General features: G+C 38.4%; 1 long non-coding RNA gene across 4 annotated transcripts in view; it reads left to right on the forward strand.

The window, feature by feature from the left end:
* LOC109146175 overlaps window positions 1–19,934 on the forward strand; it is a 160,334-nt gene that overhangs the window by 81,060 nt on the left and 59,340 nt on the right. For all 4 annotated transcript variants that reach the window (XR_005604251.1, XR_002048052.2, XR_005604252.1 and 1 more), the window contains exons 5-6: window positions 9,912–9,991; window positions 15,215–15,371. This is a non-coding gene — a long non-coding RNA (uncharacterized LOC109146175). The remainder of the gene's footprint in view (window positions 1–9,911; window positions 9,992–15,214; window positions 15,372–19,934) is intronic.

Consider the following 19,934-nt stretch of genomic DNA (forward strand, 5'->3'; position numbering starts at 1 on the left):
TGACTCTTAGCAGTGTCCACAACACTCACCAGATTATTCACCAAGGCTTCCAGTTATTTCTGTTTGCAGAGCACCTTGGTTGCCCTTTTTAAGATTGCACCTTTCATTATTGCAATCTTCCAACCCTATCAAAGTCATCATGATTATTTCCTAGTGTCTGGTACACCTGTATTAGCATGACTGAGACAAGTACATTAAAAGATTTCCCTTTTATAATGCAGCCTGAATACCAGTATTCGAGGAACAAACAGTAATCTTACTGATAGAAGTTGCTTGTGCGGGACAGCATTTTTTTTTTCTTATTCTCTTTCTATTTTAACAAGGGCAATCAATTTATTTCCACATTTTGTTGTGAGATTTTGCCTTCTGGGTAAAGGCCATCTTTTATCTCCCCTTCTCCCCCTTTTCCCAAACCTTCTTCTGTGCTGGGAAGATGGAATGTATATGTGATACCCTTTCAGAAAATATATTCATCATATATTACAAGTATTGTCATTATGATGTATTAACGTAATGCATCATCAGACAGCTGTCAGGGTGAAGCGTTATTACCCTAAAATAAGTTATGATGAGACACTGAGGAACAAGTTGAGAGCATTTTTGGTTTTTTTTCTAAATTAAGGACTTTTAAAGTAAGTTTTAAAATCTCTTACCTTCATGAAGTGGTAGAGTTAGGAAGGTCATGGAGAAGAGGACTTGAATCAGAAACACCAGGACTCATAGAATAAGAATGTAATATTTTTTTCCCTTAGGTACTTTCTATGAGTTCTGCAAAGTTTTAGTTTCCAGCATAGATGAGTGTTAGTGGGCAGCCAAAGTCATTTTAATCAACCTGAATCAGACTTTACTGTTTATCCTTTAAAGAAAACAGTCACCAAAGCATGAAGAATTGAGCTAAAATAGGCAAACTGTATTAAAATGGTAAAATAATAATTGCATTTTAGTACAAAAGGCTATTTCCTTATACAGGTTTGTTCCTGTTTCCTTATGCAGGTGTGTTCTGTGGACTTACCGTAAACCTGATAGCAATACCCTGAAAAAGAGAGAGCTTTTCAGCAGGTTTGCACAGACTTTGGATCAAACCCCTTCTTTGCATCATGTGGTGAAGCCATGAAACTTGGCACATTTATAGCATTGTAACATAAAGCCATCTGTGTACAAGTACAAACTTTTCCTTATTGCCAAAGTGCTTAATGTAATTACAATCAGGCTTGCTTCTCCTCTGCTCACTTCATCCATATGCTGAGATGGATGAAAACTTGCACTGGTAAGGATCCCACAGCATCTGAGTTTGTGTGCTGCTTACAGCAGTGTGCATTGCTAACCTTGTAAATCTGAGGCACTTTTGCATTTTAGGAACACACATAAACTTACAGGATGTCTTACAGGAAAAATGCTAACAGAAATATGCAAAAAAAATCAGCCTGGATTTTTTTCTTGCTAGCAACACAAGACACCTGGCTTAGGAGCTCAGTTGTTCTTGCTTCCCTGTATAGTCCATTTGAAGTCAAGAGGTGTCACACTGTTTGGATGCCTAAGATGGGAATTGCTTTCAGGAGACAACTTTTACTCTTTGCTGGATGGAAAAAAAGTGCAGAGTTCCTGCTCATCTTCTTCACCATCTAGAGAATATTGTACTAATCCTGAGTGTTGGCAAGCAGCTGCAAAGTAGTTGCTTCATATTAAAATTCAATCTATGTTGACTTCAACTGTGTTCAAATACAGTGTTATCCCATGCCATTTATTGTATCCTTGCATTTCCTGTGTCATGGTATTTGCATGCAGTTTCTTTAATCTGGATGTAATATTGGTCAGTGTAAGTTAAATACCAAGGTTGGTTATAGGTTAATGAATGCACTGTGCTTGCTGCTGACTGACATAATTACTGATAGGAGGTACACTGAACTTGACCCTACAGCCCACAGACATGTACTTGACTTTATCAGTGGAAATAGTATATCCAAAAGGAATACTAACGTTAAGAAGAAACATATGCAGTGCATGCATTTGCAGCACAGGGAGTATGTTTTCAGGAAAAAAAATTGCTGAAGGCAAAAGGTGGTTATGCCAGGAAAGTCCATAAATTTCTCGTCCTGAAGGAAAACAATGATAAGCCACTTGATCTTGACCAATTTTAGGAAAACAGTTTAGTTTATTACCTAAAATGAAGATGTGAAATGATTGCCAAACTTACGCAAGTTATCTCTGCTCAAAGTCCTTTATAAACTCAGCTGCTATGAATATAGGAAAAACTTTTTTTCTTCCATAAGTCTCAGAATGGCTTAATCATATATAGTGGCACAGATACATTGGCTCAAGCCAAATTTATTTTGATTCTTATAAAGCAACTGCACTTTGCAGGTGCCAAATAACCAGTTTCTGCACTTAAAGAAGGTTTTACTGGCTCTCCATTAGGATCTGTAAATATATGCTTTTGGTTGAAAATGTAATCCTCTGTATGGACACCATAACTCCATCTCAGATCCAGTAGGGATTTGCTTTTCTAAACTGAGATGTAAGAAAGGGACAAGATTTTAACTAGTCAAAAATTGTATGTCATGTACTCATGATCAACTAATCTGCTTAATGGAAGAAGGTGGGCCCGATCCTCTGTAGTGTCAGGGGGATGAGCTTGTAGGATCACCTAGTGAAACACTGGAATTGAGGGAAGATCTGTGTTGGTATCTGTAGTCTGCTGATAATTATTAAATTTCTTAATCTTGTGATGCTGAAAGAAAGGACTTCTGACCCATGCTGCAATTGTTAAGAGGCAAGTAAGTCTTTCATTTGAAGATTTCAATGGCATATTGTCATATATGCTACAAATTAGAAGTTGAAGTGACTTTGGTGTGTAGATGTTGGAGTTGTAATGGGTATGCCCAAACTCCTGCCCCTCTGCAAGCAGGGTTTCACTCAAAATTAGTGTTAGTAGTGGTGGTTGCTCAGATCACCAGTTAAAACAATCTTAGGTCAGTACATTTTAAAGGAGGTAAAATATCTTGGAGAGACCATATGAAATCTATCATGGAAAACCACTGATAACTCCACATCTTATTAGCTTCAATTAAGTATTTCCATAGGGAACCATGGAACTGTTTAAAGTCATGATGATACACACACACGTTGTTCCATCCAAAGAAATAATCTGTTTTCCAGATTTCCCAATAGCCAAGCTATTTTGTTATTGTTTTTTCTTTTCCTCCTTTTAAGAGAAATAATTTATAAGAATTTATCTAGGGCTTGCTACAGATTTAAAAGGAGAAAAAAGGTTTCTTCTGTCCGAGTTTTAAATTATACGCATGACCAAAGATAAATATGTTTTTTATTTATAACTGTGGATAGATGCCAAACAAAGCCTTTCATATGACACACCGCTGCTGTAGTAGAGGAGCACTTAAAACAGTTCCAGTGAAGTTAGGCCCCAAGACTTTCATGCAACTTCACGCAAAATGGTTAAGACCTTTCATTTATTTCTTTTCTTTTTTCTTTTCTTTTCTTTTCTTTTCTTTTCTTTTCTTTTCTTTTCTTTTCTTTTCTTTTCTTTTCTTTTCTTTTCTTTTCTTTTCTTTTCTTTTCTCTTTTCTTTTCTTTTCTTTTTTCTTTTCTTTTGAACATCTTCAAAGGTTACAAGTGCAACATGCTTAGAGGATGCTAGGCTTCCTCCTGTCAAGCTGAGATGGTCTGAAAACCACATCGAAACATGGGAGAACTGCAGCTACCACATATTGCAGATGAGGGGTTTTTCTTCACAGGCTGTAGATCTCTCCTGCCCTTCCCTGCTTGGTTGGTAACAGTTAGATGTTAGATGAAGGTTATGAATGGAGGCTGGCAAAGCAAAGGATTGGTGTGCTGGTTTGAGACTGGGATGGATGGGCTTTGACAATACTGCTGGATAGGAACACTTGTGTAGCTAATACAAACAATTTGTAATTGTCAGAGCTGGAAAGTAAAAACATGATTATAAACCATGCCTAGGATCAACTTACTTCAGCTTTAAATGATTTAAAAGTCTAGTGTCTGGAGCTGCATCTTACTTGCCTGTAAAACCCCTCAAAGAAGACTTACAGAATGGTATAAGCATGTGTCTCCTTTCTTGTGCATTTATTGTGAAAAGTAACCCTTTGTCTAGCTGACAGGAGACAGGTTTTTAGGACAGATGTGAAGCAAAGACATCCAGATAAGTCAAAAAAGATAGAATTTTCCATTTTTAATAGAATGAGACAATTGCCTGGTAACTATAAGTCTTAGAAACTACTATTTGTTCTTGTTTTATGCAGGGAGAGGCTCTGAATAGTTAGGTGCTGATGCATCTTGGGCACCTGGTGGCTTTTGCTGTGCCAGCTTTGGAAGTTGTTTTTCTGTGGATGTGAAGAAAGGCTGTAAAGGATGCAAACTTCTCTGAAAGAAGGGAAGTAGCAAAAGAAAGCATCCTCTGTTACCTAGAGCCTGCCATCATTACGCCTGACCCTATCTCATTATCCCCTGATATCTGTAGCAGACGATGACCTTTGATGACATGGCACAACAGTACTCAGATGCCTTCCTTTTAATTTTGGCTCCTGAATTCTAAATGTAGGGACTTCTTCCCCATGCTGTATCCAGCCTTCTTTTACTCAAACACATGTACACAAATTAAAATGGTACTAAATACTGCTCAGCAACGCTGTTTAGGTATGAGATTGCCTTTCTAACTTTGCTAGAAGAACCTCTGTCTTCCCATCACTTGTGAGTCTGGAGTAGGCTGGAAGCAACTAATTTACCATGTAATAAGATAGGTTCCTGTTGACACAATTCAAGGGCAAAACTATTAAGTCATTAGGGCTAATGTTGTAACATTCTGATACAAAGGCATGGCCAGGGCCTTTCAGATGTACCTCTGACCTTTTGAGGATTAAGTTTCTTCGCAGTTTATTTTTGGTATTTGGAATCTGTCTTTTTTTTTTTCCTTCTGCTTCACATGCATTGGTCTTTGGTCTTGTGCAAAGTACAGCTTGGAGAGCAGCTCCTGCAGTCCTGATTTATCCCAGTTTTATCAAAGATAAGAATTTATCAAAGAAGATAAGAATTCATCACATTCTTAATCCTGCAATACTAAAACTACATCACGTATTCCTTTGCTCGGCCCTGCCCATGTCACAGCTTGACTCATGGGACTGCTGGTAGGAGGGAGTCAGGGAAATAGACATGGCTCTCGGGATTCTTCCACCAAATAAGAAGGTGAGAATTGCTCAAAACAGTCTATCTAGATGTCATTTAAATAAACAGAATATAAAAGTGTCTTGCTATAGCCCTCTGATATGTTGACAAAGTAACTTTTCTCAAATTTAGTAGTATTGCTAATAACCAGATGATTATTTCAACCATTTTAGTCTCCAGCTAGGCAGAAGCTCTGCACTTGCTTCACTTTCATTGTGAAGGCTGTTGAGTAAGTCCTATGTCTGGAACTTATGACCAAAATGTTTTAGATCATATAGACAGGCCAGTAACTTATATCAAGGCCTGAGTATTGTTGCCAAAGCTACTCAAAATAACGCATTTTTAAGACATTATTTAACAAGGAAGGCTCTTTTTGCGTGATGCTTTTGTTAGTTGTATAGAAATGTATTCAATGATGTGGAGAATTCAACAAAAAAAATCTGAAAATGTTTTTATTTATAATTTGATTTTTAAGTCTATCTTTCTTATGCATTTAGCTTGCCCTTTCAAATTGCTGGAAAGGGTTCTCTCTTGAGGAAGAATTAGCACCATTCTCTAGAAGAACATTTGGGAAGCAAGGCATCCAAGGAGTTTGTGGCAGGAAGCTGTGGAATGTTATATTTCATTAATTTCTGACATATTTTAGTTTTGTGTTCAGTCTTTTAAAATGCGATGATGCTGAGGAGATGTATTTCATGAAGTTTTGTTCAATTTTGTTTTATTTTTGCTTTCAATGACTTAAAATACAACAGTGATGGAAAAAAGGAAGTTGAAGTAAAAAAAAATCTGCTCTTAAAACTGTACATGCCAGCATAGGTCTGGAAAGGATGCTCATGGCTGAATTAATAAACTCTGACTGTGGAGGTTTCAAACATGAATTCTGACAGACCCTTCACTATGACAATACTAGTGGGAGTCACAATAATATCATCTGCTGCTGAACATTGCTAGTATGTGAGTACTGTTGTGCCAAAGGTTAATATGCCAGTTTTATTTCCTTCTCTCTACAGCTATAATTTAAATGAGTTGCACACATAAGTGATGTTATATGCATAGGGTTTTGCATTAAGTTTGCTATGTCAGATTTGTTTATAAAAATCATATTTTGAACCACTTGCCCAGGGGCTCCATTCTGGGAAGCTGCAAGCTGATTTCTTTTAAAGAGGCAGTTTTCATTTTCCATGGATTTTCAATAGAGGTTTTTGAGCTCAGTTTTAAATTCAGCACTTGCCCAGGTTTACAATTATGTTTAATTACTTAGCAACAGAGAGTCTAATCTAGTTTTACATGTGTGCCACATGACCCTTTCCATACCTTACTGGGATTGGAAGGGCCGCCTTCCTCTCTTGGGGAAAATTGCTTCCAACATTTTGGAGACCATTTACAATGTTTTTATTCCTATACTGCGAAGTTAACATTGCCCATAAACCTAATAGTCACACAGTAGTTAATAAGGGGCAGAAAGTTTTATAGTCTTTTCCACAGTTGTTAAAATCTTGCTACTGTAGTTTAGTCCTAGCCACACAAAACCTATCAGTTGTGAAAAACAAGATGCTCTATGTTGGTTTATTCTTGGAAACCAATGGAAGAGAGGACCTTTCTTGAGAGTCTAGCTGAACGTAATGAACTTGGGGATTATTTAAATTGCTTGGCTTGTAATATAAACACTCGAGGGCTTGCCAGCAGTGTACCTTCAGGATGTGTGACTTTTCTAAAAAAAAACATTCGGGATTTTTTTTTCAGAATCCGTTGCAATTAGTGGCACTATGGCAAAGGATGATATATTAAATTGCCTTTCAGTGAGAGGAAGTAGAATCCATTAATGATGTCGCACACATATTTTTAGTCAGGTTCAGCAAAAATAATTTTCTAGCTGTCTTTCTATGTTATGTAAACTAAGAACATTCCCAGGGTACCAGCTGGATTGTCCTTTAGGCCTTGTAGACCTTCAGAATGGTTTTGACCTTCTTCTGATAGAGGAGATGCTGATGTTCTCAACTGCACCAGCGGAAATGAGGTACTACTTAGAGTTGCTGAGATTTCTAGACTCAAACCTGAACTGAAATGGCTCAAATACAATTAGGGATTGGCTACTAGTACCTCCTGGGTACACACTTATTCTTGTTCCTTTTACTACATTGACAGGGAACAGGAAAGGCTAGAGCTGGGACAGAATAGTCACTGAAGGAGTGTCAGACAGGAGCCACTCTGAGAAGGAACAGTTCACAAATTTCTCTAAAAGGGAATTTCCTTTGCATCTGTTAATAACTAAACAGTTACATTAAAAAAAAAAAAAATCCAGCCATTAATAACCCAAAATATCTTCTTAGAAGGTTCTTGTTCTGCTAGGATGTGGAAAATGGGTATAGAGATTAGTACACAGTAGTGAAGAGTGGGGGCAGAGAGGAATAAACAACAGTTTATTTGTTTCAAAATTGAAATGCTATGGACACTGTGAGCTTTTAAGAACAATGATACTGTCAAAAAGCATGCTGTCTAAAAGAGCAGAGTTCTAATTACTTGGCTCCTGTAACTGTACTTCAGTGCTTAAAATGTGATTTCCTTTAGATTTCATCTTCCACCTGTGTTGCCTGGGATTGCAGATTGCTTTCTATTACATTTCTAAAATGCATTTCTCTACAGATTACCTGTGCATACTTCGTTGCTTACATCCTAACATTGTTCTCCCATGCAACCTCTGAGAAGAGGGTGGTGCATTATCTTGGATAAGTTTGGCACTACCAACACACTGGGTTTGCATCCTCTGATAACTGTGGGCAGTCAATGGAGTAGGATTCTGTGGGTTTGGTGTTGAATTTAGTGGGACTTTTAAATGTAGGGAACAGATATTTTAACAATGATAGAAATGACAGTTATGCTGTGTTAGTGGTGGGCAGGTGCTTTAAGGGGAAGAGTCTGTGCATGGGGATAGAGCTCTACTCTTACTTCCCTGGGCACTGTGCCAAAGTATTACCCAAATACCATGCTACAACCAAAGTCTAAAAAGGAAATGGTACTATTCACTCAGTATTCACTCAGTCATTTCTGACCTGTTGCATGACCACACTACTGGATTAATTTTGAAGTACATATATGGGAGTACCCATGTAATTATCTGTCTAAAAATACAGCACTGCCATTTCTGGGTTATTTTTTAAAGAGTGGTTGCATAAAACTTAATCAAGAGGCTTAATACACTGTGCCATGCTCTTCTTTGGCTGGATTGTTACTGGGAAAATAAACTTAGCATTGCAGTGGTTGCAATGCCTTCAAAGTCTGGCCAACTCAGTGCTCTGGATGTGATTCTGCACAACGGGAATTCCTGTAGGCGGCAGGCTGCATGCTAATGGAATGGGAATGGGTAGGAAATAGAAGCAGGTCCTTGTGCCTAACCCTTCCCACACAGCCTGATTTCCTTTCTCCCTGGGAATCTGCACACCTGGTCTGGTGCCAAATGCTTTCTGCTTAACCATAGGAGTAAGCCAGAACATCCTTCTTGGTGCCTTGGAGAAGCTGTGGGAGACAGAGGGAGAACTCCTTCCCTCAGATGCTCCTGGACACCCTAGAGCTATGTAGAGCCTTCAGCATGGGTCTGCCCCAAAGGTACAGTCTGCTGCTGTCTGACAGGCTGCTCCTATCAAGAAGCATTGCTCTGGAAAGCAGACTTGTCTTTGTGCAGTAAGTTTGTTCTCCTTGATCCCAAAACCATTGAAATCAACAGTATTTTAAAGTCAATTTCCACTGATTTCTATGGTCTGGAGATTAGATTTCACTGCCTTTTCAACTCTGAATCTCAACAATTCCTTACTGCCTCACTCTGGATATTTTTTCCCTACTGCAGGATAAAAAGATGCTATTTAATATGATGAAATCTAAATAACTGGGCACTGTGCATGGAAACTACAGCTCTACTGTCAGCCCCATTTCACGGACAAGGAAGCTGTATCTGAAATCATACCTCCAAATTTCAGCAAAGCTGAGAACAGATCCAACTTTCATTCTGTAGATATCCTAATATAAAGAAATTTTTCCGCTTCATTTTAATTTGCAAATATTTCCAAACATCTTCCCTTATGCACAGTCTCTTCCAAATACAGCTGTGAACTGTTGCATTGCTGTTTTGGTATTTTTTAAAATTTTCTTTTCTTTGTTAGTTGCAGTTATTAAGAGTTTGTGAGTAAATCGATTATGGGTAAAAATATACTTATAGATAATTGAGCCTTTTTATTCTTGTTTTGATTGAGATAGAATAGTACAGGGAAAATGCACTGCTATTTCTAAATCTGAAACGAGGAATTTTTTTTCAAAACTGTGCTGACTTACAAGCTTCAACACTCATAATTTTAATTAAGAATTAGTCTCCTTAAAAAACAGACTGAGACCCTTTTCAGATTTTCCATTACCTGAGAAGTATCCTTAGCTCACCAACCAGTCAGGGAAGGCAGTTGGAGAACAATATTGTAAGTGACATTTTAGAATTGTGGTTTTTCAGTATTTATCAACCACTGTATTTTCAGCTTGAAGGTACCAATGTTTTTGTGTCACATAATAAATTACAGAATGTTTACATGCAATTAGGTATGTGCCTAAGGAGGAGAAAACACTGGGAAACAGGATTTTCCAGAGGCAGTAGCTAGTTCAGAGGCCCAGAGCCACTGCAGTAGCTGTTGTCAGGGAGGACTGAGTGGCAGTTCTAATTACCATTGTCTACACAGGTTTCTCATAGGAAGATACAAGCTGTCATGATCCCTTGCCAATCACATGAGAACTGACCTAGGGAGAACATCAACTGAAGGTGAGTGTACATATCCAATAAATCCAGTCCCCATTGCATTAGCTTATTTTTAGGATTGTCCTGAAAAGACATTCAGCCTGTATCATAAAACCTTCAACTGAGCAAAAAATACACAGAATGATGATGACTTTAAATTTGGGTTCTTGCCCTCTGGGGCATGAATTCATAGTGCTTCAGATACGATTTGATAATGTACTGGATGCTGAAAGAACAGAGAATCTCTAGATGGGTTCATAAAGGCAAAGCATTTCTGCAATGTCGGCACTCTCCTAATCAAAGGAAGCAAAATAAATTTTATTCTTAATTTTACTGCAAATGTTATACTTAATTTGCAGTGAAACCATGCTCTCTTTTAAAGATATTTCTCAGAAGCAGAACATTTAAAGTTAGCATGTAAATTTATTCTTGCATCTCATACACCGTTTTCTGATTTTTTCACCTTCTTCCATTGAATGTATTAGAGTCTTGTTCTTGAACATAGTTTAGACAATACATGTGTCACAAGCAATGATGAATCAAAGAAAGAAAGCATCCAGAAAGGGGTTAACTAGACAGGTAGGCCCTCATCAGCATCACACTCTGTTCCATAGCTACAATAACAGTAATTGAGTCAGACACATGGATTTTAAGTGCCTCTTAAAGAGGAAAGTTAGGGAGAGACACTGTGGAAAGAAAATTATATACTGAAATGTGGCATCTCCGTTTTGCAGCTGCCGACCTTCCTCTGTCAGTGGCCACAGCTGTTGCCTTTTCTACTAAACTTAGCAGGGGATGGGTGAAACTAAAGAAAAGCAGGGCAGGCACTTCAGCTGATAAGGGGGTGTGGGTCCAAGTCCCCCTGTGTAATCAAAAGAAACCTTTGGTAAGCTTGAACTCTTGAGAGACAGGGGGTTTTTATGAGTGGGTAGAAACTCATGCTGGGGAGATGTGTGCCTGCCTTGTGGGTGGATGCACTCTCAGGATGCTCCTCGAGGCCCTTTGTGCACTAGTTAGGTTTTCTCCAGTTCTACTGTTTTGCCACTTGTGTTTTGTCCATCTTGGGCAGCACACTAGCTCAGCATCATCTTTCCCAGTGAGTGAAGGAGAATATTTGTCAAAAAAAGGAGGAAAACTAGTCTCCCCTTCTGCTGCTCGTTGAATATGGTCTTTTAGCATTTGGTCCTCAACTCCAAAGCCAAACCTGGTGGATTCCAAAACAGAAGTGATGAAAAGTACAGGCTTGTTATATCAGAGCTTGATGTCACTCATACCAGCTTTTAGTCAGAGTCTTTCTATACTCTCACTGAATTTGTGTGGTTGTTTTGGTTGTTTTGGCAGTTTTTTTAAGTGTCAGCTTTAGACAGGATGAGACTAAGTAGGAATATTAACTTTTTTTTCCCTTCCTTTGGGTTGTAGAAGAAAATGTGGAGACATGACGTGACATTAAAAACAAATGCAAAGACTGAAACAAATAATCCATCATTTGTGATTTACTTTTTCAGCATTTTTTTTAAAATGAAGTCTTAAGCTTAAAAGCCAGTTCTCTGCTCTTTGATCTGCTGCCTTGGGATTTTTGAGTGCTTTTTCTTTCCATGTGACAGTCCCCTGCCAGTGATGATTTGGGGAGGTGAACAAAATGCAGATGTAGATAATTTAAGACATGTTCCTGCCTCTGTTCACATAGTCTGAAGTAATCTGGGCCTTGGTCATGAAGGGTGTTTATGGTGCAAGGGTCTGTTGTGTAGCATGGGAGGACTCCTTAAGGTCACAAAATCTGGTGTGGTTTTGCCCTATAAGAAACAGTCCTGGGACAGAGTTACCTGCTGAATGTCTTTCACCTCAAAGGCAAGCAGTTGGTTCCAACACAGAAGTTGGGGGTGATTTAATGTGAGGTGTGGATAATCAGGAGAGAAATGAGAATATAATGGCCTGACAATAGACATACAGCCCTGTACTTATGGACGAGCTTCACTCTCTGCACCAGGCACGATAAAGCTTGCTGATAGTGAACTATTGTATGAGCCACTGACTGCAAAGAGAAGGTCCTATGGAAACAGGAAATGTGGATGTTTGTGTCATATACAGAAAATTTGGCCTGGCCTGCATGCCAGATGATGTCCTTCCATCTGGTGAAGCTGAAGATGCTGAGAACAAGGAGAGGAGGAAGGGGACCATACCCAAGTTAGATCTAGGCACAATGTGTAGTTGAATGAAATAAAATATTTCTTGAAAAATGATTGATGAAGGCTAGAGCTCATAACTCCTGCGGTAATTTTGTCACTTTTATCTTCAGGGTGGAGATCACTACATGCCAGGCTGCATTCCTTCATAGCATCTGAATCATTCTTATTGTCTCCACAAGCTGAAAATGAGAAACAGACTGGCAGGAAAGTTAAAATTTTCAAGGTGGAAAGAGCAAGGAATAGCCTGATTTGATTTTGTTTTGGTTCCTTTTTTTAAGATTAAATGTTCCTGTTGCCTTTTTGCAGATAATACACTGTATTTTATGATCCCTTTGTTTAAAACAAAACTATAGTTTCCTAGATTTTGAAGATAAGCTAGAGCACCTGAATTAAAGGGCTTTCTTCAGTGCTGTCTATATCCAGCCTGGCTTTCCGTGAGCTGCACGAAGGAGAAATATTTCCAAGGCACCAGTGGTTGCCATATCCTGTATGCAAAAAGATTCCATAAATGTCTGAAAACAGATGGAATGCAACTTTGGAGGAATAAATGGATTTTTAATTTTCTGAACATTTTGGATTCCATCTGGTTGAAGTAACTAAGTGACCTACTAGAATACTTTTACCTTTCTTGTATAATAGATAGAAATACAGCTTGCATTGCTATTGACTGACACATTCCCCAATAGTTCATGGGGTTTACTTGCTCATACATTTGCTTATTTGTAATTCTTTTGCCTGTATGTCAGGGGATACCTGATGCAGCTCTTCCCACATGACAAATCTAAATGTTGGCCCTCTCTTGGATCATGATTTATCCTTGCAGCTGGTAAGGCGAAGCTCTGAACCACCTGCCTAAGCCCACCTGACAGTAGTGGGAGTCAAAAGAGCTAGAATACCTTAGACTTATCTCCTTATTTTTTTCGCTTCAAGCATTGGCACATGGCAAAAAGAAAAATAAAATGCTCTTAGTTTTCTGTCTTGCTTAAAGACAAAGAATGAGTAAAGGCTTTGTGTACAGGCACTAATTAGGTGGATTATTTCTGTTTATTGTTTTTTGTTACTGCCATTTAGAATGTTGTTAAATGAATAAGAGTAAATACATGTGTTTTTTTAAACAGGAAATGAGCACTTCTCTATCAATAGGAAATACAGGCAACTTGAACTCACAAGAAAGAAGTCATAAAATATACTAGTCGATATAAAAAATTGATGACCTAGGTTTATGGAAAAGACCAATTTTGTGCCTTTCACCTCACTGAAAGGTAGAAACCAAATCTATTCACCCTCCTTGAGAGAGAAGATGGGTCTTTTAAATCACTATTTTTAAGCTTGTACTTAAAGTTGCACTACTTATGAAGTTGATTATTTATGATTGCCATGTTGCCATTCAGAAAATTCTACTGAGAATAAGTATTTCCATGCTGATAAGTTCATGACTAATAGTTAGTAGGATATTGACAATGTGTTTGGTATTAGTTTTCATACTTTTTGGCGCTTGGGAACATTGCTCAGGGTTCTTGCTATGAATATGGATAAAACATTCCAAGGAATGAGGAATAACTGCTTTTTTTTTTTTTTTTTTTTTTAAGGGTTGTTAACGAGACTCTTTTCCACTTCTGGAACCAAGTATATTTGTGTTTCATTAAAAGCTGTTACATTTTAGGATCACAAGTTTCAGTCTAGCACAAAGCCTGAAATCATTGAAAGTTTTCCCTTTTGCCTGACACATTACTGCTGTGTAAAAAGTGTGTTTGCTCAGTCCTTAACAGGACAAAATATAGCATTTCCACTGCAAACAACGTTTATATAAAACTCTGGTCACCATAACCCCATAATTCAAAGTAGGCTTGTTTCTTCTCCCTGAATTTTGTGATTATGAACTTTCTGAGGGCTGGCAGGAGCACACATGGGTTCAGCCAGCAAAACTCTGGACACGGTGCAGTCATGTTTTGAGTGTCTTTTGCTGGGGTCCAGGAATAAGCTTACCTTGTATGGCATTGAGAAAATTGAATTCTCTTTTGCATTATACACTTATGTAATTGCATTACTGTCTCTGAAGCCTTTTTGCCCCTATAAATGATTAAAACTGTTCTTACACAAATTTGGACTTGGGAGACACTTGTAAACCTTACACAGAATGTAAGTGGCTGAAAGACTCGTAGCTGCCAGCATCAAGGATTTGCTGTTTTGTGATTTTCTAGGAGTTTAGAGTTTTCTAAAGAGAAGTCTGTATCCTGCTAATAGAACTCATCACATGCTCTCTCATTTGTATAATTGAGAAAATTACGAATATAATGAAAACAGCTCCGTCTAAATAAGTTCTCTATCCACAGTTAATAAAATAGTATCTGCCCTCAGAGACCTGGAATTTCTCTGCAAATGCTTTTAGTTAAACAAAGCATTTTGTGTACCTACAGTAAATTTATTTTTTCATTATTCATGAAACAACTTTAATGTCACTGCTGATTTTCCTGGTAGGATGTTCAACTCCAGCATACCAGAAGCTCATGCTGAGTTGTAGCTGAAGATGTCATTCACAATAAACATGAGCTGCTGTGACAATATGATGGCAGAAGGTGAAGAATCTCTTTTCTTGTGCAAGGGCATGCATGTGTCTCTGTGTATGAGAGAGAAGGAAAGAGATTTGATTGTGTTTACAAGATTCATTCATGGCACAGCAGGTAGTAGTCACATTGTAATATTCACCTTAACATAGCTAATTTGATTTTCAACCTGGTTATCATGCATTTAGACATAACGATACATGAAAATATATGCTCTAGCAGTGCATTTTAAATAAGGTTGCACACTTTAAGTCGGAATATATTAGAGGTAAGCATTGATTTTTGCAATTGCAGGAGTCCTGGAAAGCACTACTCAGTGTATGTTACAAAATTACCAAGAGGAAAGTGAATTCCAATGGATAAGTCTCAGGCATTGTTACCATTTCTGGGCTGAGCTCAACAGGACGGGTGTCCCCATATTTGACATCTCTAAAGATATACAAGTTTTTCCATTTTAGAGCTTCACATACTAATGGAATTTCATTTCTGAGTTTCAGGTTGTCTTCTAACTGGAAAATGAAGAGTCAAAAAGTCCTGAGGCCTTTCTGCCCTTCTCACTGAAAGGAAAATGAACAGCCTGGTCATAGGATGAATGTTGTCTTGGGTCACCATCAAGATCCTGACCTGCCTAAATGATGTCACACAAGGAAAGAGGTATGATGATGTTTGTGAAGAGCAGAGCCTCATTACTGCATCCTGGAGTAGCCTGAGAGATAAGGGCATCTATCAGCAATTTAATTATAGTCGTAACACACTAGCCTTCGTGTGAGACAAAAAGGAATCTGCTGTTTGCACTGTGAGATTTCAAGCTCAATTTAAATCTAAAGAGAGTGGACGTGGTTGGGCATGATTTTGTGAATCACCTTCAGCATGTTTGCACAGACAAAAGCAGGTATAATTCTCCTGAAGTCAATAGAGTTGAGCATGTTTATATGAATGGGGCATTTGGCCCAAATCCAGTTGGAGTCTTTGCACTATAACACCTCTGAATCTTCAGAGGCTTTCTTAGAGTCGTTAATATTGAGTCTGTATGTACCCAAGGTAATTATCCATTATTGCTTGAGCCTGGCCCAGGAATTGTTTCACAACATGTTGCCTCATTAGTAAAATATAATGGAAAAAAACCCAGAAAAAACCTGGAAACTAGGAAAGTAAGGGTGCTAAAAGGAGAAGAGTGTGAAGGAAACAAAGACAGTGGGGTGAGATCCTCTGATGGTGTAAATCAGTATCACCTTCTGTGAGGCTCTGCCAATTTACACCCTGTGATGCTCTGGCCCATGATTATTAGGAAAGTATGTTGTTGATATGCTCTATAATGGCTTCCATTACCAGCCCATGCTAAAAGAAGCAGCTGGTGAAAGTTATGTTTATGTTCCACAGATGGATTGGCAATGGCAGACGCATAGCTCTGTGTCTGGTAAACAGGTGTTTTACTTTATGTTTGCTAGCTAGCCATAAGAAGTCAGATGCTTGGTGAGGGGTGTAGGCAAAGAAGATCAGTTCAGTTGTTGAAAAGGAAGAAGCAATGCTTTTTGGTTGCATTTTATTTTCTTTTTAAATGGCAAGTAGTGTCCTGAAACCCATCCTGCCTTTTATCAGCATAATCTAAATGACTGGGAAGAAAAATTAACAGAGGAACAAAAACCCCCAAACTGGTATGGAAGTGATACTATCTCATCTCCTTCCTTTCTTGCCCATTTTCATCAGGAGAAGGAAGCACTTTGGCTTCAGATGAAGTAAAAACTGCTTATAATACAGTCAAATCTTCCGGTGCCAGAGGAGAAACTTTGCCAGTTAGTACAGTGCAGAACAGGATGAGCTGAAATTACAGCAGAGTTTATCTATGCCTTTGGTGGGAGGTGGAAATATAATCCTCATTTTAATAAGTAACAATTTGCAAACCAATTCTGATGCCTGTAAATTTAATACTTACATGCCCAATGCAGGAGAACAATTGCTTTTCATTATTCAAAAAAAAGCGTTTATTTTGACTGTGTTGATTCACTTCTGATTGCCCAGAAAACTAAAAAATGGCTGGTATTTTTTCTGATCTCTGAATGACAAACACTTCTAGATGGCAGAATGACAACATGTAAATTCCTTGGTGAGTATCATTCAGGCTAAAATTCTTTAAACCCTGAGAGTTTAAGAGTGTTTTCACAAATACCCAGTAGTAGATTGAATATTCATTAATAATGAATCATAGTGGTATAGATTAAGAACTTCTGGTTGCAAATCAGATTATTATCTTATTCTCTATACAGCTCTAGGGAAAGCTCCTTAGTATGTAGTGCAAGGAAGTAGCCTAAGGGAATAGAGCAGTCTGGTATCATTTACTCAAAACTTGCCCACACTGCTGTTGGGTGTTGATCCTCCTGGCAGAAGGTTAAATGCATCCTGCTGAGTCCTTGGAACCAGTGGCCAAGGCAGGGATGAGTGGTTCTCCAAGACAAGAGATGACCTGCGGAGTGCAAAGAGTAGCTGGGACGGCTGAAGAACCTGGGATAGGTCTGAAGAGATGTTCACCCTCAGCATTGTTAACTCGTTATCACGCCTGTTTTATTGAAACCAAACCAAAAGGGGCAGCTTTGGAATCAGCGCGTTACGTCGGGGAGGTGGCTGTTTAAATGAAGTGCAAGCAGCGCCTGGTTTTGAGCTTCTGTTGTGGATATAATATATGAAGGAATAGCGAGAGCAGCAGGTGTTGTCAAAATTTATGTGCAAGCAGCAAGCCCAGGCGGCAGCCCCGCAGGAAGAGCAGTGACAGTTACTGCAGCAGATGGTCTCAAGAATTATGAATGTGGGACCCATCCCCAGCTGCCCCTATAAGTTGGTCCTTCTCGAGCACGAACCAACAAGGCGTTGACTCCAGAACCTACACAGTCAAGTTGAGCAGCAAGACTGGTGGTGGTCAGGGCAACCAGCCAGTCCAGCTCCACACTGAACCAGCCTGACCCAAGCTGTACATATTGATCTCTCAGCAGCACTGCCGGCTAGGAGAGATACATCTTGAACCAGTTGGGAATCCCAGAATAGAAGTACTGATAAAGGCTCATGAAGGAATTTAACTACCCAGACATCTGTTGAGTAACAAATACAGCTGAACATGCATCATCGCAGAGGTTCCTAAATTATAGTGAAGACAACTTTATGATCCAGAAAGTAGAGACTCCTGAGGAGAAGCCATCCTGGATCTACAGGAGTATATTAATGAAATTTGCAGATGAAACTTTGCAAGTGCATTAAAAATACAGCAGCATTGTGTTTTAGGATTAACTTTAGCAGAGTATCATATGTGTTTAGAACAGATTGTTTTCCTCATCCATTTATTAATTTTTACTGTTTCACGAGTAAATGAAAGTTCAAGCCCACCTTCTCCTGTCTTTAAGGCTGTTTGCATCATCCATGCATGCCAGATATTTGAGATCTACAGACTCTCAACTAATATACTTTGCAAACATCTCTCTTGGATAACACACAGCTCATGAGAAAGACCAAGAGAATTACAAAACTTGATAGATAATAGCACTATGCCACTTGCCTTCAAAAAGGCATATATGCAAGTGCATAACTTTGCAGAAAGTAAATCATTTGAAACAAATGTTAAAGAGGATGAGGACTCTTAAGAAGCAGAAATATTGAAAAGATAATAATGAACAGCAAATAAAGCATGAGTTTTCAATAAGGCACAATACCACGGAAGACCTATAAAATTTTGGAGTACAAACAAAGAAATATTGCATCACAGGGTGAAGTTCAAATAGGGCTCTTTTTATTTTCCTTTCTAATTTAAAAAAAAATATGGAGATAAAATGGGCTAATACACTGAAATAAGCAGCAAAGAGGTTACACTGATTATAATGATGAACTGACAGACTTCTGAATTTTTAGAATATCCTCTAGAAGTTTTGATTTATAATGCCACTTAATGGAATAAGAAAAGAAAACCAAAGAAAAAGCCCACAAAACATGAGTTTTATCCTGAAACAAGGGAATCTGTGAAATCTTAGGGGAAAGAAAATCTCTTAAAATTTCTCACATAAATCAGCTAATCTTTGCCATCCTCAAAGAAAAAGCAGCCCCGAATGAATCCTGCTTCATTCTTCAGACTCAATACAGGGATAATGTTGGGTTTACTCTCTAATGATTCATTTCCTTACATGTGGAGAATGTGTCTTTCAAAAATTTAGAGAAAAAAACCATTTTTTTTCTATCTTGCCAAGTTTTAATTTTATTCATCCATTTCTTCGTTACTTTTCTGTCCCAACATTTGTTGTCTCAAACACTACTCAGCAAAACCTTTTTCTCATCTATCCTGGAAGGCAAAGTTTCAATTTACATTTGTAATAACAAAGTATGATCATGTCAGCAGGATGGCAGCCTTAGTAATCTTCCTGCTAAAAACCTGTTAATTAGCTTTTAGATAAAATGTCCGTGTTATAAATATTTCCAGAAAAGAGCAAAACTTTGCACTTGTCTACATTAATCCTGACATCTGCTATAGGTCACATAGAGAAAGAAATCTGCCTGAAAAGTTATTCCAATTCATAATTGTATTAAAACTGTTATCAAATAATTCCACTCCACCCCATCACGGGCTTTCTCAGCATCTAATGCTATTAACATCCATCATCTTGAGCCTTGGCTTGGTCAAAGATTTTAGACTCTCCAAAGCATCACCTAAAAGGTCGCTGAGGGTTCAGGGAATGTTCAACTCTTTGATGAGAAATAACCAAAAGCTCCTTTTTATCTTAATATTCAACTTCAATACACACACACACAAAAGAATATTCTCGGGAAGACTGATCTCAGTCCAGGCACAAGCAATAGTGAAAACTTTTGTCAAAGGTGTGATCTGGTGTGATCTATGAACTACCTTTGCAAGCAAGGAATTTGGAAGGAGATGAAAAAATGAAAGAGAATCCCTCTGTGGTTATTACTTCTGTCTGAATTCCAGTTCGAATTGGACTCGGACAAAGAAGATAGAAGACAAGCATGCTGTCAACAGGATAGCAGCAGTGATACACAAATCACCACTAATGACCTCTGTTTATGTGTCCAGGGAGCGCTTCTAAAGAAAGCCCACAAACACTCGCCTGAAGGCTCTGCTTGCTTCAGGCTGGATGGATTTTCTTGCTGTTCTTGCTCAAAGTTAATTTGTAATCTACAAAACCATTCCTCTATTAAGGCACACAAAAAAACCACCTAAAGGTAAAA

The sequence above is a fragment of the Corvus cornix genome, chromosome 3, assembly GCF_000738735.6.
Source record: "Corvus cornix cornix isolate S_Up_H32 chromosome 3, ASM73873v5, whole genome shotgun sequence".
NCBI lineage: Eukaryota > Metazoa > Chordata > Aves > Passeriformes > Corvidae > Corvus > Corvus cornix.